The sequence below is a fragment of the Peromyscus leucopus genome, chromosome 9, assembly GCF_004664715.2.
Source record: "Peromyscus leucopus breed LL Stock chromosome 9, UCI_PerLeu_2.1, whole genome shotgun sequence".
NCBI classification, from domain to species: Eukaryota; Metazoa; Chordata; class Mammalia; order Rodentia; family Cricetidae; genus Peromyscus; species Peromyscus leucopus.
The window spans coordinates 77842483-77859801 of record NC_051070.1 but is presented as its reverse complement, the minus strand read 5'-3'; positions in this window follow the sequence as shown (position 1 = coordinate 77859801).

The following is a 17319-nucleotide window of genomic DNA, read 5'->3' as shown; positions in this document are numbered from 1 at the left end:
TTGAGCTGCAAGCGTGAAGCAGACCAAAGCAACTTAACGTAGCAAGAACGGGTTTGAGCTCACTGTCTCAAAAGGGTCAGCCCATGTAGCTTGGCCCTGAGCACTAGGGAAAACATCACGTGACACAGCGTGTATTTACTGTGTCACTCAGGAGGCAGAGAGAAAGCGATAGGCAGAGGGCAGGAAGAAGATACCGTAAGGAACCACCCCCAGGCAAGGACATCCTCCAGCAGGCCACACCTCCTAAGCCTCCTCAAACAGTGTCACCAGCTGGGGACCAAGTGTCCAATGCCAGAGCTTGTGGGGCGAATTCTTATTCAAACCACCAAATCCACCATGATGAAGAGGGCACCGTGGGAGGAATGTGAGGTTGCTGGTCACATTGTGTCTGTTGTCAGGGAGCAGGGAGTAATGGATGTACGTAGTCAGCTTGTTTTCTCTTTGTTAGTCCCTGGAGTGGTGCTGCTCACAGTGTATGTAGGTCCTCCCACCTCAGTTACCCTAATCTAGATAACCCCTCCCAGGCACACCCAGCCACTTGTCTCCTAGATGGTTCTAGATCCTGTCAAAGTGACAGTCAATATTAACATCACACTTGTTTGTATTTTATCGGATCATTGTCTTCTCTACTAACAAGGGAGTTTCAGAATCTCTTGCTTTGTTCATCAGTGACTAGCGTGTAGGAAATGCTCAGTAGTTATTTCTGGAGTAAAGGAGTGAGGGACAGATGTCCTATGGCCGAGGTCCAGCAGAGCAATCCTCTGAGTCTTCCAATATGACTACTCTCTGGTAATGTCCTTCATGATTTTTAGTGTACCACAATCTAGCTGCTAAGCACAGCAAAAGAATCTTCCCATGTTTCACTGACTGAGCGATGATCAGACACCTATCAGTGTAGTTACATCTATTGTCTACCAACTTCGGGTTGCAAAGACCTCATTCTTGTTTGTTCCTCAAAGCAAAGCCAGCCAGACTTAACACTTTCCTCATGAATGAGGATCCCACCTAAATCATAGCAACATTTGGTACTTACTACCTGAGAATTGGCTAGAAATTCTTGGATTCTACCCGAGAGACCTCGAATCATGTGCCATACCCAGGCCTGGATGTTGGCAGATCTGGAGACCTGGAGGGTGGTCTAGCTGGTGTGGTGACTACCACCATCATCTTTAAGGGCCCTAACACCTCTCTGCCCCGTGGAGCACAGCTGGATCCGAATGGAAATGGCTCTGTTGCTGCACCTGTTGTCTGGGTGGAGCATGGCCACACTTGCTTATCCAAGGCTCTGCATGGGCAGACAAAGCTCAGTGATATTTTAGTGACATTTAGCAAAACCTGTTGATTTGTAGCTATTAGGATATCTTATGATCTCACTGTCCTTTGTCCCTCTCTTTGTCTATCTCAATTGTGGCCTGGGATGTCTCAGTGTCCATCACTGGAATAGTCCCAGGCAGTCCCCTAACCCCAGTGTCCACCAAATCAAATCCTGATGCAGAGAGAAAAGAAAGTTTACCCCTGACTTCAGCGTTTGGACTATTTGTTCAAACCATCTTTTTTTTTTTCTTTGACCCTGTATTGACCTTTCCCTAGGATGATTGACAGTGGGAACATCCATTCCCTTCAGGGGAACCCCACTCCCACCCACAGGGGTGTGGTCTGACATATAATCATTTGACATAAGCACATTCCCTAAAGTCTGGGTTATTTGGTCTTAAATAGCACCATATGCGGGCCAGCAGTGGTCCTGACAACTTGCTTTTCCTGTCTCCTCTTACCAGGGTTCTGACACCTGGGAGGGGACCCGCACCCTGGGTGACCTTGGTGCAGAAGGACTCAAGGAGCATGCTGTTTAAGCTTACTGAGAGCAGGTGGGGCAGAAGGATCTAAGGAGGAAGAAAAGTTGTGAGCAAAGAGATTTGGCTGAAATGTGAATAGCAAGTGAGGAGCAGTTTTCTCCGAATCCTTCTGAACAATGGGTATTAAGCGGGGCTAGAGAGAGTAGCTGGCGCTTTGAATTGTATAGACCCCGACTTTGAGGAGATGGGCTGTTGTTGATGCAGGTGAACACAGTTGAGGACTGACTTTGGGTGGCTTCATGCTGTCTTGGAAACTCGAGTCCATGGTGGTCCTTAGCGTCTCTTTTCCTTTGTAGAACTGTTGTGTGAGTTTTAGAAATAACACTATCATGCTGCTGGGGAAGATTTTTCTACAAAAGACTTTTTAGATGTTGGAGAGCAGAAAGAATAATTCATAAGAAGCCCTTGCTTATTGAATTTAATAAAAAGTCTTCTATTTGTATGGCTAACAGGCATTTCCCACACACAATCTTATTCGATCCTTCTATCAGCTCTGGGGTTATCCAGAGCTGTGTTACTATTCCCATTTGAATTTGCCAAACTGAAGCCGGAGATCGATGTGGCCAGGACATAGCAAAGTCTGTCCTCAGACCAATATGTGACTCTAAGTGTAATCGTCTAATCTGGTTTAAAAAAATGTTTGCGGTTAAGGTAAGGGTTTCGGTGACATTGAACCAGTGGCCTGCTGCATACATGGTTTAGGCAGCAATTTCATCATAAGAGGCATTTTCTGACTTCTTCCTAGGATTCTGAGTGGTTTCTAGACCAGAGATCATATATGTGTCACACACACACACACACACACACACACACACACACACACACACAGGCACACACACAGGCACATACTCACTGACACACACACTGACACTTGCAGACTGGCACACACTGATACACACAGACACATACTGACACACAGACACACTGACACACATAGACATGCACACAGATAGACACACACACTGGCACACACACAGACACATACTCACTGACACACACATAGCACATGTAGCCATACACAGACACACAGACATACATGTACAAACACACACACACAGACACACACACTGGCACAGACACACATGTACAAACACAGACACACACACACTGGCACAGACACATACACAAACACAGACAGACACACAGACACACACAGATACAGACACACACACACACAGACACAGACACACACACACACACTGGCACATACACAGATACAGACACAGACACACACACACAGACACAGACACACACAGACACACACGCACTGGCACACACACACAGACTCACACACACACAGACACACACACTTATCTCTATTCTCCCATCTTCCGCTAACCCCTCAGACATGCTGTCTTTCCACTTCACCCCCCACCCCCCCACTTCACTTGATCCTAACCACTAATGTTCCAGAGTCGGTCAGTGAGAGAAGGGTAACAGACTCAGAGTTCAGGGACAGGGTGTGGTGACATTGTGTTCCCCAAAATATTGTGCACCCTAATAAACTTATCTGGGGTCAGAGAACAGAACAGCCACTAGATACAGAGGCCAGAAAATAGTGGCACACACGCCTTTAATCCTAGCATTCCAGAGGCAGAGATCCATCTGGATCTCTGTGAGTTCAAGGCCACATTGGAAACAGCCAGGCATGGTGACTCACGCCTTTAATCCCAGGAAGTCATGGTAGGAAGCAAAAAGGTATATAAGGCGTGAAAACCAGGAACTAACAGCTTTTAGGCTTTGAGCAGCACAGTTCAGCTGAGACCCATTCGGATGAGGACACAGAGGTTTCCAGTTTGGGGAAACAGGATCAGCTGAGGAATTGGCGAGGTGAGGTGGCTGTGGCTCGTTCTGCTTCTCTGATCTTCTAGCATTCACCCCAGTACCTGGCTCCAGGTTTGTTTTTATTAATAAGACCTGTTAAGATTCATGTTACTACAGGGAGCAGGGCTCATGGAAGGAGGCGGGAGAGGAAGGCGGGTGTGTGTGTGTGTGTGTGTGTGTGTGTGTGTGTGTGTGTGTGGTGGGGGTGCTGAGGGAGATCCAGTTTAACCCAGAACCAGGATTTCTCAGTCTGGGGCATTCTGAGATGTTTCCTGCTGCTCTGGAATCTCTGTAAACACAGGCTTGCCTGGACCTACTTCACAGCTCAGCAGGGCTCTGCTAAGTGCCAGACTGTGAGGCTGCTCAGAAAACAGAGGGACTGGTACCCTCAGCTCCGCCTGTGGCCCTTGCATGGTTCACCAGTTTTCCACAGCAGCTGTGAGATCACAGGCATGGAGGGGACCTGTGCATGCTCCCATCCTGCTAAGGTCTTGCTCCACCAACAGGAGCCCTGCAAAGACCTAACTGTGCTGTTATAGATGAGAGCCACACCCCAAAACGTCCTAGAAAGCCAGGAAAAAGCAACCCTGTTCTTATTTTTCACCCCACCCATGGTAGAAGCATTCATAATTTTACTTAGCAATACTTTCACTTCTCAAACCCCACCACCAGAATTTTTATGAGAAGAATCTGAATCTTTTCTGCTGCAATTAAATTTCTTTCTTCTTTTTGCTTAGTGGCACATAGTTTTCTGAGAAGCCACAGGTGGTTCTTCTGTCTCACTGCTGTGACTGATACCTAAGGCTTTTGAACAAGAGGCTAAGAGAGAGCATGATTGCCTGGTGGGAAGTAAGTTGCACAGGAAGCCACTTGAAGGGTGTAGAAACCCAGGCACAGCCGTAATGAAGCTGCACTGTGCTACAGTATACAAACGGAAGGCCTCCAGGAACCATGACAAATCCCCATGGTTTTCCCATGCTTGTGTGAGGGCAACGTGAAGGCCTAGACTTGACTTTACAGACTCCATCTTAGAGAAGGACCACCATCTTAGGCCACCTGGTGACCGGGGCTGTACTCAGTTCTAGGAAGAATCTCAGGAATGTGCCATGACAACAAAACTAACTGATACCCTAGAAGCAGCCAATTAGTTTCAAATGTGGTTTCACGCTGAAAGTCTAGACCAATAGTTTAAAAAAATCATCCCGCCCCATATCCCTTCATCCAATCCCAAAACACCAAGGCATGTAAACCAAGGTGGTTTTTCCCTTTAAAAATTCTCCCACCCTGGAGCCCACCACCACTGCCACATTTTCCTCCATCCACTGCATTGGAGCATAGGGTGGTGGTCCGTGTTCGAACCTGAAAATAAAAAGACCTTTGGTGCTTGCAATGGAAACCGGCTCTTTGGTGGTCTCTGGGGGATTTATAACATGGGCACAGCACTTGTCAAGGCTGCACAGCTTTGGGCTTGACCTGATTGGTGATGAGGGCATGAAGAAAGGACAGACACACAGACATATGCACAGAAAAACCAGGATCATGTGGGCCGTGGGCTTTGATGGAGACCCACCAGCAGCCCAGAAACTCAGTATTTTTATTATGTAGCACTGAGCAAGGAGATGCCTTTATTGTATCTAGCTGAAAGAAGAGGATTAGCTAATCTCAAGGGGAGGGCTCTGTAGGGGAGTGGTTTCATTTGCAGGCCTTCAGGAGGTAGAAGCTGTAGTTGATAGATTCAGCTAAAGGTCAGTTGCTTCCAACATCCATACTTGGACCAGAGGCTTTGCAATTCCTCTGAGCCTGCCCCGAGGGAGGTTTTGCCATTCCTATGGTTCTGAAGCACTGGAGTCCTTGACATGGCCATGCTCATGTCAATAATGCATATTTACTCAGGATTTCATCAGCTCCCCATACATTTCTTCTATGGTTTGCCTGTCCTCCCTTCAGATGGCCTGGTCTGCAAACCAACTGTTAGATACAACCTGGCAATTTGTCCTATGCTTGGAACATTTTTTGAGTATTGAGTTTACAGGATTTATTTCATATAAGTAAGCACAATGACTGAGTTCTCCAGAGTAGTAGAGCTGGTATAGATAACTCTGGTATATCATATGTCTATAAAATTTGCTGGTGGTGAAGGCTTGGAATGTGAGGGATAGATGAGTAGAGGGAGAGATAGAGGAAGGAGAGGGAGGGAGAGCTAGAGCTAGAGAGACAGACAGACAGACAGATAGAGACCTCTATCAGTATTTTGAAGTTTTTCCTCATTTTTAGAGAAAACCTGAGATGAGACAAAGTGAGGCTAGAGAGGAGATTTTATAGGAGAGGAAGTCCACACTCAAGAGGGAGTAATGCTTTCCAAGAGTGGATTGCATCTCTGGGCTTTTGGATGGCTCATCTTAGGGCCAGACTTCAGTGGAGAGAGGATTATTCACTGGTCAAGAGGGAAGATTATGGCTTTTAGGAATGAGCTGGGATTTTGAGTGGTTTGCTCCTTCTTTCTGTTCTTACCTGGAGTTTTCATACATGCCATGAAGACAGATGAATAGATAGAGCATACAACTAAATCAGCAAGGCTAATCATCTGAAGCAGGGGACACTGAGCGGACATCTTGGTCAACCTTGTTGGTTCCAGCTGAATTTCAATAGTCTTGTGTTTTTACTGTTTGAGTGGTCATGGAACGGTCTACTATAATTACAATTCTGACATGGCAGCAGCTTCTGGTCATCATGCAGTTCCTCTCCAGATCTATCTAGCCTCCCTGATAGCTATCCACCACTCTCTATCTTAGAGAAACAGAGCTAGTGTCTGCTCTCCTACCATTGTTATTGGGTGCTCTTTCTCTCTCTCCCCTCCCCATTCTTCTACCTATCTATCTACTGAGATGGAGTAAGATGAAATCTGTGGTAAGCCTTCTTGGAGATTCAAGTAGATGTTGATATTTCTATCTTGAGTCTGAAGCTGGAAACTGAGAAAAAGAATTTCCATTTCAGTGGGAAAATGTCATTCCTTCTTTTTCAGGAAACCCCAGTTTAATTCTTCAGGTGTCCATATGGCTAAAAGAAACCCACATGCATTATTATTTTAGCTTTTAACTTCATATCAAGTCATTTATTTGGATAAGTTAATCTGATACTCTGCTTTTATAAAAAGTATAGAGTAAGACAAAGTTTAGCTTGGAGACTGGACATGTTAAGTGGCCAGTTCATGTGGGTTATGAGTTTTGCCAGTTTTCAACTAAATTTACCTCCTGGATTCCAGGAGGGCCCTCTGAATCAGAACTCAAATAAAGTGATTAGGTCTGTTTCTTATGTTTACTTATATACTATTAGGCTCAATGTTTAACTTTATATACAGACTTCGACAGCTTAATGTTAAAATATGTATCAATTAATATGAATAATAGCACAAAACCAACAATGGTTAAAAATAATAAAACAATATAATATCATCAATGATTTTCTGATCCCAACTAGGGACTTCTTTTTTTTCCCTCTCCGTCCTTATATATTTACACACATGTTATTTCTAGAGCTATATTCCAAATGGATTACTGTTTGCATTTGGCTGCTTTTCAGAGGACATGATTGATGGTAAGATATCAGCTAGGCAAGCAGACCGTATGGTGGAAGATGGCAGCTCGCCCCATCTCATCCTAGCAGGAGCCTGAGCACCAGGCGTGGTTGTTCCCTCAGTGGGGCAGCTCGGTAGATGGGTCCTCCCTGGTTGAAGGAGTAGAGTCCATGAGTAAATTGTAGGTATAGTTTACTGAGGAGGAGAAAGAGTGAGATCCAGACCTATATTTTCATGATTTTTATTTATACAATCTTTTCATCTAGCTGAAGTGTGTTGTGTTCCTTCAATATGCTGTGTGTCTGCCACTGCACAAAGTAGATCTGCCGTCTGAGAGCAGTAGACTAGGAGGACAGATGGACAGAAAGAAGGGACATAAGGATCACCACAGGATGGAGCCTCTAACCTGAGGGGTAGGTGTGATCGGGTGATGCAGTAGGTAGAGGGACTGACATGGCATGGAGGATAGTCTAAGCTGTGCTTTGGAGGGTGTGCAGGAGTAGGCCGGGTGAGGAAGGACACACACCCACAGTTAAATGGATTTTTCTATTGGTAGCAGAAAAAATTGCTTTTGGAGGAGATAGAATGGAGATGTTTTACTACGTATTCAGGAACGCCCTTGAACCTCAGGTAAGGCTATGGGAACGTACAAGGTCCTGCTTGTAAGCCCATGGTTTGCAGAACTGACGACAGTTTCTGGCTGTGGGAAGAGCACAAAGCTGAGAGAGAGGACCCATCTTAAGGAGCTTGCCCTTAATTCTGTGGTCATGAGGACTCCCAAAATACTGTTTTGGTCTTACATTTTAATTTTTTATTTGTTCTTTTAGAATCTCATACAATGTATTCTGATCATATTCATCCCCTTCCTCCCACTCTTCCCAGTTCTAACCCCTTCCCTACCCATCGGACTTTATGTCTTTAAAACAAAAACAAAAACAAAGCATCAAAACCAATTTTCTGCTGCTCAAATGTTCTTGGATGTGTAGCCTTCCACATTAACCATGGATAATCCACCAGGGGCTACAGAAAACCTTCTCTCTCTTTCCCAGCTCCTAGGTTGTGATAAACCATTCCCAGCTCCTAGGTTAGGAGTGGGGCCTTGTGCCCACGCTCACCTCTGCATGCTGGGATTTGGCTCGGGCCAGCACAGGCCTTGTCCATGTTGTCAGAACTGCTCTGAACTCCAGTGCAGCTGCTCTGTTGTGTCTAGCACAGCCACCTCCTTCCCCCCCCCCTTTTTTTTTTGTAGTCGTCCACTGCCTCTGGCTCTTATAAGACGAGTACTTTCTCTAACTGGTCACAGACAAGAGAGGTGGAGAGTCACACAGTAGCTTGTCTAGAGTAGAGAAAGGATTGAGGTTGGTGGAGACCACATGGTAAGGTGTTGTTGCTGAGAGTGATCCCCAATCAAAAGCTGGGGGATCTGTTTTAAGGAGAGCAGTGTCACATGACTGGCTGACTCCACGTAGATCATTTAATGATTAAACTTCTGTTTTGTGATCAATAAAAGAAGAAAAATACTAGTGCCCATCTAGTGGGGTGGCACTAATTACAAGATAAGAGAATATATGTAAAGTCTGTTATCACATCTTGATTCAGAGAAACTTTCCATACATGTTACTCATTGTTTTCTGTAATCTGTCGGATATACATAATTCAATGATTATGAAGGTAAATTTACAGAGTCAGACATTTATCACAACAATCCAAATCTGAATTCTAACCATCTCTGTAAAATACTGTGTATATTTTTAGTCACTTCCTGTTATGACTCCAAGCCCTAGTCTATCAGGAATCCACCTTCTGTTTCTTCTTTTCCTCCTGGGTTCTGGAGATCCATTCCAGGGCTTTCTGTATGCTAGGAACATTGTTAATTGTTTTGGCTCCTGGTGTGACCGCTCTTTGGCGTCAAGACAGCAAAGCAATAGAGGCAACAAGGGGGAGAAGGAGTTGACGGCACTGTGTCCCCAGGAAGCAGAGGGCCTTGGGTGTCAGCTCACTTTCCCCTTCTTTTCTTTTGTATTAAGTCTGGAACTCGTGGGATGATGCCCCACCTCTCGTATTCAGAGTGGGTCTTCCCACCTCAGGTTCACCTCTTCAGAAATACCCTCACAGATACACACAGAGACATATTGTCTAGAGAATTCTAAATCACATAAAAGTGACCGTGAGGATTAGTCATTGCACCAGGCAAGCAGTGTTCCACTGAGTTACAGACTCAGCTGTTGCTTTAGATATTTCTGGATATGTTTCATGAGTCAAACCAGATAGAATGCCATCTTTTGTGCCGAGCTTCTTTCACTTAGCGTGATGCTTGTAGAGTTTATGTAGGATGATTGTTACTTTTGTTTCTTTTTGTTTTTAAATGGAAAGATTACGTATACCGTATACCGCCATAGCATATTTTGTCATTCCATTCACCAGTTGGTGGACATTTGCAGTGTTTCCAAACAAATGCTGCTATGAATATTTGGGCATAAATACTTGTGTGCACATACTATGTAATATCCCAGTTCTAAAAGTTTACAGTGCTTAGAAACACCAAACTTTTGAAGGAGATTACTACTGAATATGGCCTTGGGTCTCCTCCTTGGAAAATAGCTTTTTCTAGGTGTTTGAAAGATATATACTGACCTACATCTAACAGAGAACTTACCTTTTCAGTTACAAGATCAAACGTTGACTTTAATAAAATACTTCATCAGAAGCAGATCAGGGGTTGACCTCACTGCTTCTGAAGTTTGAATCAGACTATACTCTAAGAGCTTCCACAGATAGTGCATAACTGAGGGAGCACCCTGAAGAGGGCAGTGATGTGGCCACCTGTGCCTTTCACACTATACAAAAAGGGACCAGTGTCCTGTGAAGCTGTGAGTGCATGGAGGCCATAAAGCTAGTTCTCTTGAGGCAGCCATCTCTAACTGCCCTGGAAGCAGAGCCTGTTCATTTTCTCTAGGCAATGTCAGAAAGAGACCTGAGGCTTGGGATGCCTCTCTGCCGAGTGTTGTAACTCCAGATGCTGGGGAGTCCTGGGAAGGCAACTTGCTTTAAACCAAGGAAATTTCCAAATAGAGTTGCAGAGGGTGGTGGCTATGCAGAGCTGGTGGGGCCGGCTGGAAGTCCTGACTGAGTCACCAAGTCCAACCTACCCTTCTGTCTGGAGAGATCTAGATGCTCCCAATCTCATTAAGTTTGACTTTGAATTCTTGTTCTACCCTTTATTCAGATGTGAACAGGTTAGACCTGTGGGTGACATCTTGGGTGAAGGAGGCCAACTGGGACTTATTTCTTATTGGGATACACGCTTCAATATATCCTCCTTCTAAAAGAACTGGGCTCTACTCTCTCAACAGAAAGTTGTGGAAAATTAGACACATTCTGTGGAAAGCCGGAGTTAACATTCAAGTCTCAGAATCTGATCTTAGGTCAAATATCTCTTGCCTTTGCCAGTAAAAAGAGCCCAGATGTTTTTCTATTTACTTAGGCAAAACCCTGAAACACAAGTTAGTGATATAAACCTTTACATTTGCAATGTTAAGAACCCGTATTTGGAAAGTCACAAGCATAAAATATATACTGTGAAATGGGAGGTCAAGACGGTGAACTCATTTCAGAACCACAGTCTTTGACTTAAGAATTTTGATGGGGTCTTCATGTTGTTGAGCTTCTTGGTCCTAATATCATTGACAGAATTAAATCATGATATTAAAACACTGAAACACTAATGCTTTGTTTTTATTGGCAAGAACCAACATGATCTAATACTAATGCCACAAAACATCAGTCACTTTTTTTCCTGATGAATAAGATGAACTTTGGCTGCTTGTGATAGTAAATTTAATAATGTCAGTGATTTGAACTGTTCAATTCGAAATGTGCAGAAATATGTTTCTCTGTCTCCCTCCTGCTCCCCCTTGCCCTGTCCCGCCCCCACTTTCTTTACTCTGTACCACTGCTCTTAGAAAGTTTTGTGTCAAAGAAGTCCAAATACGTAGGTCAGAACATATCATTCACATGTACCATGTGCATGCCAAACTCAGTACCCTGTCGGGCTCCTCTCACAGGTGGTCTGAATTTGCTTCTAGCTGGACCTGTAAGCAGATTTAATATTTCATAAGCACTGCTCTGTCTCATGCCTCCATTATTGACACCACATGGAAGTCAGGAAATTGGTTCTTTCTGGGAACAGTTTGCAGAAATATGCAGCCTGTCAGCCCCTTTCTCATGGGTGCATTAACAGAGAGGCTCACAATTACAAGTAACGAACCTTCTCCAGATGTGTGCAGCAGCTCAGCTCCAACTTTATCTCCAGTCCTGAAGATGGACTTGACAAGATGGATTATTTGTGGCTGTATTGTAATAACTTTGTGAAATTGGAATTCCCAATGATGGTAATGGAGGGTGAGGAACCAGCAGCTGGGTAAGGGAGACTTTCTCTTGGAAGTAAACAATACATCTGAACGGCCATGCCAGGAGCAGATCAGCTGCGGTGTTTGCCTGCTTTGGACACCAACTTGTCCAGACTGTTTCTCATTTTTTCCCTTTTATGATTCTGTTTATGTTACACACATTAAAGTTAAGTCATGTCTTTAATAAGATGGAAACTGGAAGTGAGATTTGGAAATGACTGAATCAACCTTCTTGACTTGTCTCTTCTCACGGAGAGCACAAAAACAACTGACAGAAAGGGATATACCAAAGAAAACAACTTTAATTGTTGGCTTCATGGAAAATCCAATGCAGTCTTCCATTCACTCTCCTCTGGTAGACTTTCTCTATATGGCTGAGGGCTTAACTTAGCTGACGACAAGTTTCCAAAGGCTCACTACGTTTCTGTGAGAAAGGGTCTAGCAGTAAGTGATGCTGATGTTTTCTCAGTCTCAAAAGGCAGGGAGGTTTTTCCAGGATAATGTAATTGGGAGTCAGCTTCCCTTACATTTTATGGGTAGAAGATTTCAAGGGGGATATTCTTTTAAAAGCAAGGCTATGTTTCAACTTTTTTGTTAAATCCCAAGTCCCCTGAGTTGATAGTTACAAAATTGGGTTCCTTTGGGAGTTATTTGTACATCTTCTTGATTGGCACTCTTAGTTGTTTGATGTTGATGTCCTAGATAAAATTCTTCAAGTCCAGCTGTTGGGATTTAGCTTAATATGTTTGGACAGAGGGATTTCCTATGTCATTGAAGAGATGGAATCAAAACAGAATTAGTCATTCTTGCATCTTCTATTTATAGTCTAGCTATTATTCAGATGCATTGTTGAAGAATGATGTAGACAAGATTTTTTCTTTCTTTTTTTCTTGTAAACAGAACTCTTTTTATACCATGTGGATTTAACTTTGGTTTCTAACTTAGACAGACAAAACACTTAACAAAATATTACTATTGAAATGAAAAATTACCCCTTAAGTCATCCCATCTCCATTTGCAAATTAAACATTTGTCAGCACAAAGTATGTGGGATGACTAGAAGTCATGGATGACTTACATGGAAGTGGCAGGGGTTGAAAAGGTCAATTTAAAAATTATTTGCATGGATTGCTCATGAATAATAGTCAAGGTCTTGGGAATATCTAAATAGAATCCTACTTTAGTCAGTTAGTTTAATGTCAGCATTAAAGCTAGCCTGCTAATTTAGTGAGAGTGATGATTGAAAGTATTTTTATTTGGGGGGATATGTTAAATAATTTGTTTTTTTGAAGGTGGTGGGGTAGGAGTAAAACTTTGGCTATCCAGGGTAAGTGGAGGATTAGGTAGATTAGTAGATAAACTGGAGGAGTTTCATGGGCCACCAAGTTCTTCCTCTCTGTCTGTCTGTCTATCTGTCTTTCTCTCTCTTTTTCTCTACATAATCTTTCTAGTTATTCTGGAGACAGTTGGGAGAACAGTAGACTAGAGGGTAAATCTATCTAGATAGGAGAAAATTCTGGAGGAAAATTCCATGGGCTGTGATTTGATTAGTGTGGTGTGCTAGACTAGACTAGGGATGATGGGTTAGTGATGACTGAAGCCCAAACTGGTAGAATCCATTGGAAGAATTCAAGGAAGCCAGTAGCAAGGGCAGAAAGGCCTTCCTCAATCCCATATAGCAACAGATCTTGGAGTGTGTGTGAACTTCCACAATGGTGTATCTTTAAGGCTGTTTAAATCATTACAGGAGCTGGCGAGATGGCTCGGAGGTTAAGAGCACTGGCTGCTCTTCCAGAGGACCCGGGTTCAGTTCCCAGCACCCACAGGGTTGCACACAACTGTCTGTAACTCCAGTTCCAGGGGATGTGACACCATTTTCTGGCTTCCATGGGCACTGCAGGCGTGTGGTGCACAGACATCCATGCAGGCAGAGTACTCATACACATCAAACAAAAATAAATACATCTTAATTTTTAGGCCGGGCGGTGGTGGCACATGCCTTTAATCCCAGCACTCGGGAGGCAGAGCCAGGTGGATCTCTGTGAGCTCGAGGCCAGCCTGGTCTCCAAAGTGAGTTCCAGGAAAGGCACAAAGCTACACAGAAAAACCCTGTCTCAAAAACCAAAAGAAAAAAAAAAGAAAAAGAAAAAGAAAAAGAAAAAAAAATCATTACAGCCAATGATCCCTTGGAAATATTGCAAATACTTTGGTGATTAGAGGTCAGTGACAAAGACCTCCATGAAGCAGCAGTATTTATGATTAGACTATTGTGCCATCATCAAAGAGGAACTGTCTGGAGACCTGGAAGAGTAGTGACAATCTTTGGTCCCTTATAGAGAGGTGCCTGGTGAGGAAGTAGTCAACTGTAGGCACTCTGTCAAGAAAGTGGCTCATGTCAACCTGACACACAAACGCATCACTATTCAACAATAACATTTTCTTTCTTATTTGTCCCCAAAATGGCTTGTTAATATTAATATCACAATTTAAAACATTCCAACTTTTAAAAGTTCCTGAATCTTTAAAAATTAAAATACTTTAAAAGTCCAGTTCCTTTAAAACACCCAAAATCTCTTTCAAAGTTTCCCTAAATTATCCAAAATCTCTCTAAAACATGCAAAGTCTCTTCGAAAATTTCTGTAAAATTCCAAAGTCCTTAACTGTAGACTCCTATAAAATAAAAGGCCCAGGACACAGTTACAACCCTTTTGTCTCCAATGGGCTTAGACAGTTCCATTTCTCTATCTCTGCCACCTACAGCACATTCATGTCTCATAAACACAGACTGGCTGCACTCCATGGCTACTGTTGGCCTTGATGGTAGTCCCATGGTACTGGCATTTCAAAAATGCTGGGGTCTCCTCTGCAACTGACTGCACCTTCACCAAAAGCCTCTCCTGTCCTTTCTTTAGGGACTCTGACCCTGCCATATGGTGCCAGGCCTCAACTTCTCTCTCTGACTCCTTCATTCCTGAGAGTTCTAATGCAACTGAGTCTTCATATTCACTAATGGCCTTTTCTGGTCTCTCACAGTGCCAAACCTCAGCTCCTTTCTATGACCCCTTCATGCTTTCAAAACCAGCACTACCTGGAGAACTCTTCTATGTTGCCTGCAGCATGGTCAGGCACAGCTTTGGCCACCTCTACAACACAGCCTCTGTGTGCCGACTCTGAGGAAACACTTCCCAAAGATTTTGCCTCAGTGATGCTGGTCTTGTCCACATCATGGCTGATTCTTCAGCCCCAGATGCCAGTGTTGATTATCTCTGAAAGGCCTAGGTTTCATGTTAGTGTTTCTGGTACCTTGTTAACCACAGCTGAATCAGCTCCAGATGACCAGAACCACAAATTCCTAGTGCAAACAATCACATAAATAGCCCTAGTAGGGTGTTTGTTTCCCTCTGAAAGTCCACAGCTAGGCCTCCATCATCTGCACTGCCTTTGGCATTCAACTGTGTTTCTTTTCTTTTCTTTTCTTTTCTTTTTTTTTTTTAAGACAGGGTTTCTCTGTGTAGTTTTGGTGCCTGTCCTAGATCTTACTCTGTAGACCAGGCTGGCCTCGAACTCACAGAGATCTGCCTGGCTCTGCCTCCCGTGTACTGGGATTAAGGGTGTGTGCCACTGACACCTGGCTCACCATGTTTCTTCAGCAGCCCACTAAGCTCTGAACACCCAATAGCTTTTCTAACTCAAAGTTCCAAATGCCTTCTACAACTCTCCCCCAAAATAGTATGGTCAGTTCTACCATAGCAATATCCCATTTGGTGGTACCAATTTTTGTCCCAGTTAGGGTTTCTATTGCTGTGATAAATTCCATGATCAAAGCAACTCGAGGAGCCTACAATTCTTATGTCATACTCCATTAAGCAAGTGTTCCATGGGCTTGCCCACAAGTCAAGCTGATGAGGATGCTTATTTCAATTAGGGTTCTCTCTTTTCAAATGACTAGAGTTAAGTCAAGTTGATACAAAACTATTATCAACTATCAAAGATATTTTGAGAAGTCTCTGGGTAACTCTTATTCCAAAGAAAGCATGTCAATATCCTCCAATAAATCACAAGTTACTCTGGGAAACAGACATTCTGAATAATAATTATATAACACCTTCAGTCATGACTGTTTTGATAAATAGCAGACCATGTCATCATCAAGATATGTCTTACCATTAAGAGAACTTATCTCTGTATTGGAGGAAAAGTATATTAACATGGGATTCACAGAGGATGATTATCAGAAAAACTAAGGAAAGGGGGAGGGGGCTTATCTATTTGGAATAATAAGGGAAAACTCCATTCATAGATGTAGTTGGACTTTGGTGGTTGTGGAGGAATTGAATAGGGAGATATATGGAGATCTTTCCAGGTAGACATGAATGGAACTCAGAAGTTTGAGAGCAAAACCTGTAAGAAGCACAGCTGTCAGTACATAATCATTTGGGACAATGAGGAGAGTCAAGATAGCCAAGGCAAAATCTACTATCTTGAAGATCATGAAGTGTGGTGGTATTGTGTTCCCTGTGTTCTAGAGGCAGAGATCTGCTTGGATCTCTGTGAGTTCAAGGCCACACTGGAAACAGCTAAGCATGGTGACTCATGCCTTTAATCCCAGGAAGTAATGGCAGGAGACAGAAAGGTATTTAAGGCATGAGGATGAGGAACTAGAGCTGGTTAAGCTTTTCGATTTTTAGCAGCAGTTCAGCTCAGATCCTTTTGGATGAGAACTCAGAGGCTTCCAGTCTGAGGAAACAGGATCAGCTGAGAAGTTGGCCAGGTGAGGTTAACTGTGGCCTGTTCTGTCTATCTGATCTTCCAGCATTGACCCCAGTACCTGGCTCCAGGTTTGTTTTTTATTAATAAGAACTTTTAAGATTCGTGCTACAATGAAGAATGGAAGATTTGGTACCACTTATTATAGTATGCTAGAATATAAGGATGCAAAAGTAAGGAAAAAACACACATGTGGGAGATGAAGAACTAAGAAATGAATTTGGAATATTTATTTTTTAGGCTCATTGTAGAAATAAAGATAAAGTATGTTCAGAATGAGAGAAGAGTTGTGGATGAACCCAGCATTTCGACGAGCCCAAAAAGATACTGAAGGATATTTACTCAGTACTATACTTAGGAATCTGTTCTTGGTGCTTTAACATTAAGGTAGCTTAGACAGGAATGGGTATCAAAATTGAGAGCTGTTATGTTACCGTGAAGGATTCCCCAGATTAGGTTGATCTACGGGCATGTCTGTGGAAGACTATCTTAATTTCTTTAGTTAAACTATAAAGACCCACCCACTATCGGTGGCATCATTCCCCAGGAAGGGGATTCTGATCTGTACAAAAACAGAGAAAATGAGGTGAGGACTGGTATGACTGCATGAATTCACTGCTCTCCTCTCTTGACTGTGGATGCAACAGGACTAGCAGCTTCACACTCCTACCTCTTTGATTTCCCTGCGATGATGTAACCTGGAACTGTGGTTCAGACAAACTCTTCTCTCTTAAGCTGCTTTCGTCAGAGTACTTTTTATCAGAGCAATGGGGGAGAAAATGAAGACAAATGTCAAGCATGACTGTGAGTTCAGGAGAACAGAAATAGAAGAACACGGTCTTAGAATGCACAGGTCTTTAGGAGAGGGCATTCGATGCACAGAGACGGG